Source organism: Sinohyriopsis cumingii, chromosome 1, assembly GCF_028554795.1.
Source record: "Sinohyriopsis cumingii isolate HCF-2022 chromosome 1, ASM2855479v2, whole genome shotgun sequence".
Classification (NCBI taxonomy): domain Eukaryota; kingdom Metazoa; phylum Mollusca; class Bivalvia; order Unionida; family Unionidae; genus Sinohyriopsis; species Sinohyriopsis cumingii.
The window spans coordinates 71,329,889-71,339,711 of NC_142961.1; the positions used below are offsets into that span (position 1 = coordinate 71,329,889).

General features: G+C 35.1%; 1 protein-coding gene across 3 annotated transcripts in view; it reads right to left on the minus strand.

Annotated features, from left to right (window-relative positions):
- Nucleotides 1-9,277, minus strand: part of LOC149807093 (beta-1,3-galactosyltransferase 5-like) — a 42,062-nt gene extending 32,785 nt beyond the window's left edge. For 2 of the 3 annotated variants that reach the window (XR_016421780.1, XM_089961848.1), the window contains exons 1-2: nt 9,170-9,271; nt 8,147-8,287 (exon numbers count right to left, since the gene is read on the minus strand). The gene's annotated coding sequence lies outside the window, so the exon portion shown is untranslated. Of the gene's footprint in view, nt 1-8,146; nt 8,288-9,169 lie in introns of all 3 variants that reach the window. The other variant, XM_089961857.1, reaches the window with a different exon arrangement.
- Between the last annotated feature and the right edge of the window lie 546 nt (nt 9,278-9,823).

Consider the following 9,823-nt stretch of genomic DNA (forward strand, 5'->3'; position numbering starts at 1 on the left):
CTGACAGTCTAACAGTCCACTCAGGATTTTACAATGTGGCTTCATGCCTTTATAGGTTTACCACTAGTAACATGAACAGTAGATTAAGCCACCAGCAGGGCATGGTGACCAAGGCTATGACATCTAAACTCCAGAATCAACAGATCTCTTTATTACATATAAAGTGCATGTGATTCATATTTTTTTCTTTTTCTAAAGTTGCATTATCAAGAACTGAAAATTTTGTGTAAAAAATATTTTCCACCTTCTAAGTACCTGTACATGATGCAGAACTAATATTATTGTGTGAAAACCATTTTTTCTGTCACTGTGGACCTTTGACTTGACCCAAATACTGGCAGACTTCTTCCTTAACCAAACAGCAAGCTATCCACAATGCTGATTCAGACGTGTGTGTGTGTGTGTGTGTGAATAATTTGGATTATTATTATTAGCTTTAAAAAAAATTCCATCATATTGCTACGATGTCTGCAGTGTGGCATCATTTATAGTGATGTCTGGCACTTGTGCATCATGCCACAGACATGTAGCCTCATGTCCCATCCAGTCCCATTATCCTGACACCAGGCCGACCAGTCCTAACACTAACCTCTTAATGCTGAGCGCCTAATGAGGCTGCTGTTAGTACCATTTTTATACGTCTTTGGTATGATATGTTTGAAACCACGACCTCCCACATCCAAAGTGGACACTCTAACCATTAGGTCACCAGAGCGGTTGTTAGGTTCAGATATGTGATGTACAACCATTGCTATTGTGCTAAAACCATTTTTATCCTTTAAGTCACTGTGACCTTGACATTTGTTCTTTTGACTCTACAATCATTAGGGTTTTCCTTATCACAAGTGCAAACAATCCACAATGTTTGGTCCAGGTCCAGTGTATGTCATGTAGAACTCATATTACTGCATGGAAACCAATTTCCTTCTCTCAGACACTGACCGTGACCTTTTAACATAAAGGTCCATAGGTTTCTTTCTTACACCAACTACCAATTAAAAGCCAAATCCAAAGTTTGGAAACTGCAGATGATCAAGAAATGAAGTAATGATGTGGAAGAAAAAAAATCTGATTGACAGACAGACATGGCCATAGCATACTATGCTCTGTCAAATGGCAGATTATAAAAGAGTGGTTTAAATTTTTGCAAACTGATGATTCCACATGACAGCTTGTCAAGTTTCTCTATATTTACATATATATAGAGAACAGTGTTTATATTCATCAATTGTCAGCACATTCACAGTAGCAAATACATGTACTCCCATTCCAAACATTTTTCTACTCAAGTTGACTAATGTACTCAATATGCACAATTACTAAGGCTTCATTACACTGAGCCAAAAATGAGGTGACATGAAATGTATAGCTCTTCAATACTGAACAGGACAAAGGTTTTCCAAATATATTCAAACCTGTCGCTAGTGACCACTCATGGAAAAAGGCAAAACTGGATATGGCCATTGCACACAAGTGACCACTCTACATAGGCTGACTTTTAAAAAATTGGTTTTCAAACAATTAACATACACCAAATATTATTATTATTATTAGTATCATTAATATTATTATTATTGTCAAGAGTGTTTCATGTGCATTGTGCAACAAAATCATAATTATGGGTATATGTTGTTCTCGGGGGCCCTGAGTGGCCTAAAGCGCTCTCCGTTATGGATCACTGCCATCTCACCTCTGTCTGCGTGGGTTTGAGTCTCGGATTCGGCTAATGTGGGTATGTGAGAAAGCTTGCCAATAGCTTCTTGAGGGTCAGTGGTTCTTTCTGGGGATTTGCCGGGTTCTTCCTCCACCATTAATACTGGCTGCCATGTATAGCCTATCATGTGCCGAAAAATGGCGTTAAACCCTACAACAACAAAAACAACATATGTTGTTCTCTCCCTAATTTATATTAAATGCAAGATTACTGTATCCTGCTCACTTTAATCCATCCTATGAATGAAATCATCACTGACTTTAAACTATACACAGGGGTCAACCTAGATGTTAATGAAATTATCACTGACTTTAAACTATACACAGGGGTCAACCTAGATGTTAATGAAATCATCATTGACTTTAAACTATACACAGGGGTCAACCTAGATGTTAATGAAATCATCATTGACTTTAAACTATACACAGGGGTCAACCTAGATGTTAATGAAATCATCACTGACTTTAAACTATACACAGGGGTCAACCTGGATGTTAATGAAATCATCACTGACTTTAAACTATACACACAGGGGTCAACCTAGATGTTAATGAAATCATCACTGACTTTAAACTATACACAGGGGTCAACCTAGATGTTAATGAAATCATCATTGACTTTAAACTATACACACAAGGGTCAACCTAAATGTTAATGAAATCATCACTGACTTTAAACTATACACAGGGGTCAACCTAGATGTTAATGAAATCATCACTGACTTTAAACTATACACAGGGGTCAACCTAGATGTTAACGAAATCATCACTGACTTTAAACTATACACAGGGGTCAACCTAGATGTTAATGAAATCATCACTGACTTCAAACTATACACAGGGGTCAACCTAGATGTTAATGAAATCATCATTGACTTTAAACTATACACACAGGGGTCAACCTAGATGTTAATGAAATCATCAGTGACTTTAAACTATACACATAGGTCAACCTAGATGTTAATGAAATCATCACTGACTTTAAACTATACAAAGGGATCATGCTAGATGTTAATGAAATCATTACTGACTTTAAACTATACACAGGGGTCAACCTAGATGTTAATGAAATCATCACTGACTTTAAATTATACACAGGGGTCAACCTAGATGTTAATGAAATCATCACCTACTTTAAAATATACACAGGGATCAAGCTAGACTTGAATTTTTGGGGAGAAGTGACTTCTTCCTTTTGGACAGAAACAGGGAAAAGTGAGAGCTGAACTGGAAGATGTGGGAATAAAGTAAAACACATAATATATATGTGTGTTGTTTTCATTCTCTTATTTGAATTATGCTCTCTATTTCCCATTATGCATATTTGCATTTAACACTGGTTTTAAGCAATTCTTTATTTTGAAGTAGAAAATGTTCTGAGTTCTACCTATATTATAAACACTTGGTGCATGTTTAAAAACTATCATATTCATACGCAGTGTGTTTTGGCAATATGACTTAAAATGAGAACAACAGAATGAATGAATTTTAAGTGAGTAACTAGATTACAGTATTGTAACTGCAAGTTAGTACAACTGCTGAATCAACTACCCTTAACTGAGAATTTTTCTTTTTACTGTCTGAAATTTCACAATAAAATGGCACTTGAAATGATGCAAATGCAACTAATTTTAGGAAGAGAGGTTTTCTTAATGTAACCATTCACTTCATAGCTTCACAGAAACAGTCCAATGTCTATGTACTTGGTGTAACATTAGACATTGGAGTATTTGCTTCACTTATTTTTTCTTCGTATATTTTCACACAAATGAGTGAAGTCAGAATACAAACTTGGCCATAGAGCATCTCTTGAATTCCAAAACATAGCACTGTCCTGTATGTTTCTGACCAACACAATTGCATTTTAAACCTAAATCTTCAATAACCTTATACCGGTACTTAGAGTCTGCTTTCAATAAGTTGTATATTTTTCTGAATCTATGGTTTATGAAAAGAGACAATTTAATAAAGTGGTACTTCCGAGACACAGCAATGTGTCATTATTTCCCCATAATAGGTTCACTTAAGGTTCCAAACTGACTTTTGCGAAGAAAATAATGTACACATAGCAGTCAAAATATTCATGTTTCCGATTCTATTCTTAAAACAAAAATTGCTATTTACATAGGTTTACGTTTTGAAACACAAGTTTTTATGTTTTTATCATCAAAGGATAACTTGCAGAAATCGGACAGTGATAGTTGCTAACTTACTTGGTACAGGATTAATTGTCAATCAGCTATCAAAGAACATGCCTGTGAATATGCAAGAGTTTGTTGGCGCATTTGATATCAACAACAACTATTTCATGGCTTGAAGCCTACATTTTGCCATAGCTGTAACATAACACTGTAACTAACCTGGCTAAGGCGAGGAAGCATCTCAAAAAGGAAAGCCATTCAATGTTCCTCTAAAAAACCACAAGGCAAAATCAGTTTTGCTTTCCTAAGAGATGAAGGCAAAGTTTACATTTTTTTTACTTAGTCACCCACTTCGACTGGTAGCATGACCCCTGAATGCAAAGAAATTATTTTTGTTCACACTAAGAAAACAATATCTGGATTAGTCGTTAATCGACTTGCCAAGAAAGACAGTTGGCTTATTTGAGAAAGCTGTCAAGAACAAACAATCAAAACAAGCTGTATATGACTATTCAGTGTGATCCATGAACCAAAATTTCACCTGCCTTTACCATCACATTTTGAATTACAAAAAACTCCTGACCCTAATGAAATGGGATGTACAGGTAACATGTATCTGTTTTCAAAGACAAACTTTTTTCTTCAGAGAAAGCTTTGATTAACACGGCAAATCATACCTGTCAACCGTGCACAGCAGGTGACTTCAATTTCTGCTGCGATATCACAAACACATTTGAAACAATCCATCAAACAAATTGCCTCTAGTCCTCTACTTGACTATAATCTACCTAATGATGCATCATTTCCTAATTTGACATATTGACACCTTTGAGTTACACTGTCAGTGTGACAGTACAATCGAGATAAGAAATATCTTTACATCAATTCACTTGATATTCCTTTATCTAAACAATACCTTCCTCATGAAGCAAGAATTCAGTTTGCACAGACAACGGACACTGTATATTCTCTAGTGACCAATTCAGACAGGAAATTTGCAGACAGGATATTAGAATAGCCATGGTGAACAGGTGACTACTGAGAAAAGATTACAATTATTAGAACAGGTCTGGCTGTATCTCCTTCTGTTATGCTGAATATATTTTTAATATTTTTAACTAGTCCCTAATTTTCTCCATTAAAAATCTCTTCAGGCACTTTACTAAAAAAATATCGACAGATACCATCTTTTGCAAACAAAATGAAACCTGCCCAACCTGATATCTCCATACCAAGGGCACCTATTTATAAAGCAGAACATGTTATGAACCCTTTATTTTTACAAAGAAACAATGTAGAGCCTGGCCCGTTGTCACTTAACCTGTGTTGAACTTTGATGAGCTGTCAGGGGAACACTGTATGTGCCCCTCTCTCATTACAATGATTATGAGACAGTATTTGTTAAATTTATAGCTCACTCAAGGCACAACACAGTGAGCCAGCAGAGCTAGGTATATGCAGCTTGCTGCCACTAATCTGTAGAACAAACATCTTTATCATTATCTGGCAATGGCAAAAACTGGTCTACAATTGGATACGACTTGGAGAAAAGAAAATATACATACAGTACATCTTTGGATCGGAATAGCATACACCCAACTACAAATGCCCTAGATCCAGATCTGCTGTTACTTCTGGGTCTATACAGTCTGCAGTTAAATTGGACTTTTCATTAAGTACAGTAAAGATTATTTATGACATTTCACTAGGGACTGGGATGTTTAAAAAGTTATTTCTGAAACCTTAGATCAGTCTCATTTGTTTGTTCCAAAATGTTTTTGTACTTGACCATGTCAATGACACTGGGCATACATGTAGTAAACAATTCATACTGACAGAACTTATTGTAATGGAGATAACATTCTCAAAAAAATTAACATTTGTATTTAAAAAACACAAGATAAACCAGTTAGTGAATCAGGTGAAAGTGTCACATACATGTACATGTAACAGCTGGTGAAATTATAAAATCACTATTACATAACTGTCTTTGTTCAATAATTTGGTTGCTTCCTGGGAAGCACTAGTTTAGGAAGCAATATTCTCTTGTTTTAAAAAAAATTTAGGTTTCAATGATTATGACAGTGTCACTATCAGAATAAACATAATCCAAGAAATGAAGTTCCTTGTCACCAGACTGAAGTCAACATCATGCACTGTAGCAAAGGGAATATCAGCATCGATATCATTAGTAATAGAATCTGTCTAACTTTGCCTTAACAAAACAGCTTGCATCTGTGGGCAGTAATTTCATGCTCAACATTTGTGAGGTATCTCTGGATTTGCATCATTTTGGCTTCTATTATTCATAACTTTAGTTTATAGCTTTGAGTCTTAACAGACATCTGTTCTTTTACTGACTGATAAAATTTCAGCCATTTTAACAATTCAGAATTCATAATGAACACAAGACAGATTTTGTTTAAGTTGTACTCAATTAGTCAACATGCAGGTACAGAACAATAGTTCATGGATATTTCTAAATATTTCTAAATTATTTAGTCAAAAAAATACAAAACAGAAGCATTTCTATTGATGCTTTAATTGGCACTGAACCAGCAACCATGGTTCTACCAAGTACCAATTATGAATGAGGTATGATTATCACATATTTGTTACCTGTCATCTTTGTTAGGATTTTGTTATTTACTGATTATGAATGGTGTGATTTTATTATGCTTTTGTTACCTGGAACTTTTCTTGTTACACATTTGTTATTTAAATGCCCACTACTGTTTATCTTTCTTCAGCAAATCCGGTGATAATAACATAGTAAAGCAAATTTTCTCAGACAGACCATGCAAATTAAATGTTAAACCCAATTAAACATTGTAGCAAAGAGGTGTTAAAACAAAGACTTTGGAATACATAGTACTTAGGAATTATGTCAGGGAAATTAAAGTGAAACATTCTAACAGAGAAAGCCATTGTATCCAAGTACCAATCCTAACTTTATATAAATGCTACAAACCCCAAAGATCCAGATCTGCTGTTACTTTAAGGTCTATTCCATTTATTTAATCGTAAGTAGAATGGACATCAAAAACACTGAAATCAGTGATTGCAAAGAAACTTTATCTTCTTCCTTGAGTTCTTTTAGCTGCATAAAGTTAAAAATGGCAAGGTAAAAGCCACTGAGAACTGCTGTCTGATTATAATCCACATTTCTTTGGAAGGTCATTACATACATGACATGAGAAACAAATACACCAAAAATCAATGTTAAATGGTGTAATCAAGCAGAAACTGGACTGAATGTTGTGTGTTATGATATCACAATGTAAATTGCACATATTGAAAAACAAAACTGTAATACCCTTTTATTAGTTTGATAAATCAACCCCCAAATCTGTGTTAATACTGATGGAACATATGTGGGTCTGATGTCACCTGTTCATTAAAGTTACAATTTTGCTACATGCAAATCTTTCCAGAACAAATCTGCATACACTTTAGATACATACCAGTAATTGCCAGTATCTAGCACAAAATTCAAAATGGCCACAGGACTGAGGGTTGTGATATTCCAAATGGATTTACAAGTCACCAAACATGGGATTTGTTCCAGGAATATAATGAACATGTCACCGAAAGAATGTTTCAGCCAAACGGTAGCTCCACTGCTGTGTGAAATAATGGCAAGTGTATAAATGTACACCACTGTGTGCAGCCAATTTTGGCTGCAGACTTTTGCGTGTGTTAATGAATAGGTGATAGCTGTCCCATAACTGCCAATTAATATCATCATGGGTGAGGGGCTGAATTATTAGCCTACCCTGTTATTTATGATTGACCCGATTTCCTCTTTACGTCACCAGTTTAAGACCTTGCCAGTATTATAGACATCCATAGCAATCAATTATTTGCATCTGGAATTTGTTAAAAATGTTAAAAACAATGAATGTATATTTGAGTAAATGCACCTAAATGTTTACGGTGATATATACTATTCTGACATCGACATGTTTATTAAGACAAAGATTGTTCATCAAGCAAAGTAAAACGATGACAAATTCTTTTTTAATGAAAAGAAACAGGAAACAATTACACGTATCAATCTACAAAACTGTTCCAAATATAAGTTAGCTATCACAATGTAAGACTTTGTCTTTGATATATTTGGTTTGGGCATTAGGGTTTTACTGCCTAAACAATGGTGCTGTGTAGTATGATTTGATGTTGACTGACACCATAATGAAAGTCACATTTTAAGGAATATCTCACACGCTTGGCAGACTAGCAGTGCTTTTCTACAAATTAAAGTTTGAATGTATTAGTCAGACTTTACTTACTTTGATGTCTTTTTCCTAATAAATTCAAATTCTCACACAAGCAAATGGACCTGTTTTCAAGGTTTTTTGGGGCTACATTTCAGTTGTCTTGAAAGTGGAGGCCAGGAATGCTGCAATCAAGTTAAGTTGAAGTATTTTATTCTGTAAAAAAAAATGAATAAAAAATATATTATGTCTGTAGTGCCTACTGGAACATTAAGTAAAGTTTCAATTCATTCAAGAAACATATCCCCACATGAACCTACTTCTACATACCTTGACTACCATCGCATTTCAAAAAATTCAAATGTATGTCAACGGAATGTGAAAATGCGTCCATTTGTTAGTGTCAGATTTTGATTCTACCAGGATAAAGACAACACAGTATGTATATTGATTGATTACACATAAATTTGTGGAAGAGTGTGGATATTGGCTCCCAAGTGTGTGAGATATTGTTGAAATTTTGACTACTCGTTCTGATGTTAATCGACATTGGAACACGTTACAAAAGGCCATTAGCACTAAAACATAAATAACATGTGACACGTCTTACATTGTAGGACTACAGTAACAATCACACAACACCGCTAAAATATGGTATTTCAACAACAACAAAAAAAAACACAAAAAAGCAACAATAAAAAAACACAAGAATTCAAGGAGGCAAATTAGTCCAACAATGAAAGACATCGACCAAGATATTTATGTTTCTCGACCCCAAAACAAATATCTGGGTCGATGTCTAACATTGTAGGAATAGGAGGAAAATATATGCCCTTGGCCTTTTTGGGGTCGGTACATTCTGGAAGTTATACATGGGTGTTGTGTAATACATATTTAACTTTACGATGATTAATAAGCGTTACGTCCCACATAATCCTTTTATTTATAACAAAATGCAGTCATATCAAATCTTGCTTTACTATCCACATGCCACCCTAAAAAGTGATCAATACGATATGAAAGCTGTTGAATTTGCTCTATATGTATCAATTATGACTACAAATTTACATTTAAGTAGTATATTATGCGTTTTACTACCTGTTTCTTACTCTTTTCGCAACACTGTTCATCACTTTCTACAGTTATTTTCTCATAGTATGCGTCCTCAACATGATCTTTCGTGGCCGTTTGCCAACATAATTTGTCAAGGTCGATGTGGGGAGATAACTCGAAAAAATTAGCCCCACCTCCAGCATTGAGCTTGAAGACATTCTTGTCCTCTCTCTCTCTCTCTCTCAAAAACACAAATAAAATAATCTAAGTATCTTTTTAAAAAAAGATGTAGCACGGAGCTCGAAGACGTTGTTACACCAAAACAACACCAACAATCTATGCATTTTTGAAAAAAAGGTGTTGCATGAAGCTCGAAGATGTTGTAGACCAACAACTAGGTCTCTGCTTTTTTTCTTCTTCTAACAGCTGTCAGGAAAAAAAAGTGGAGAGCAACTTCTTGGTCTACAAAATGTTGTTGCTCTCTCTCTCTCTCTCTCTCTCTCTCTGGGAAATCTCCAAATAAGACGAACAATTTCTGCATTATTGAAAAAAGATGTACCATGGAGTTAGAAGACGTTATTGCATGCCTGCCTCTCTCTCTCTCTCTCTCTGGGAAAACTCCAAATAAGACTAACAATGTATACATCATTGAAAAAAGATGTACCATGGAGTTCGAAGACGTTACTGCCTGCCTCTCTA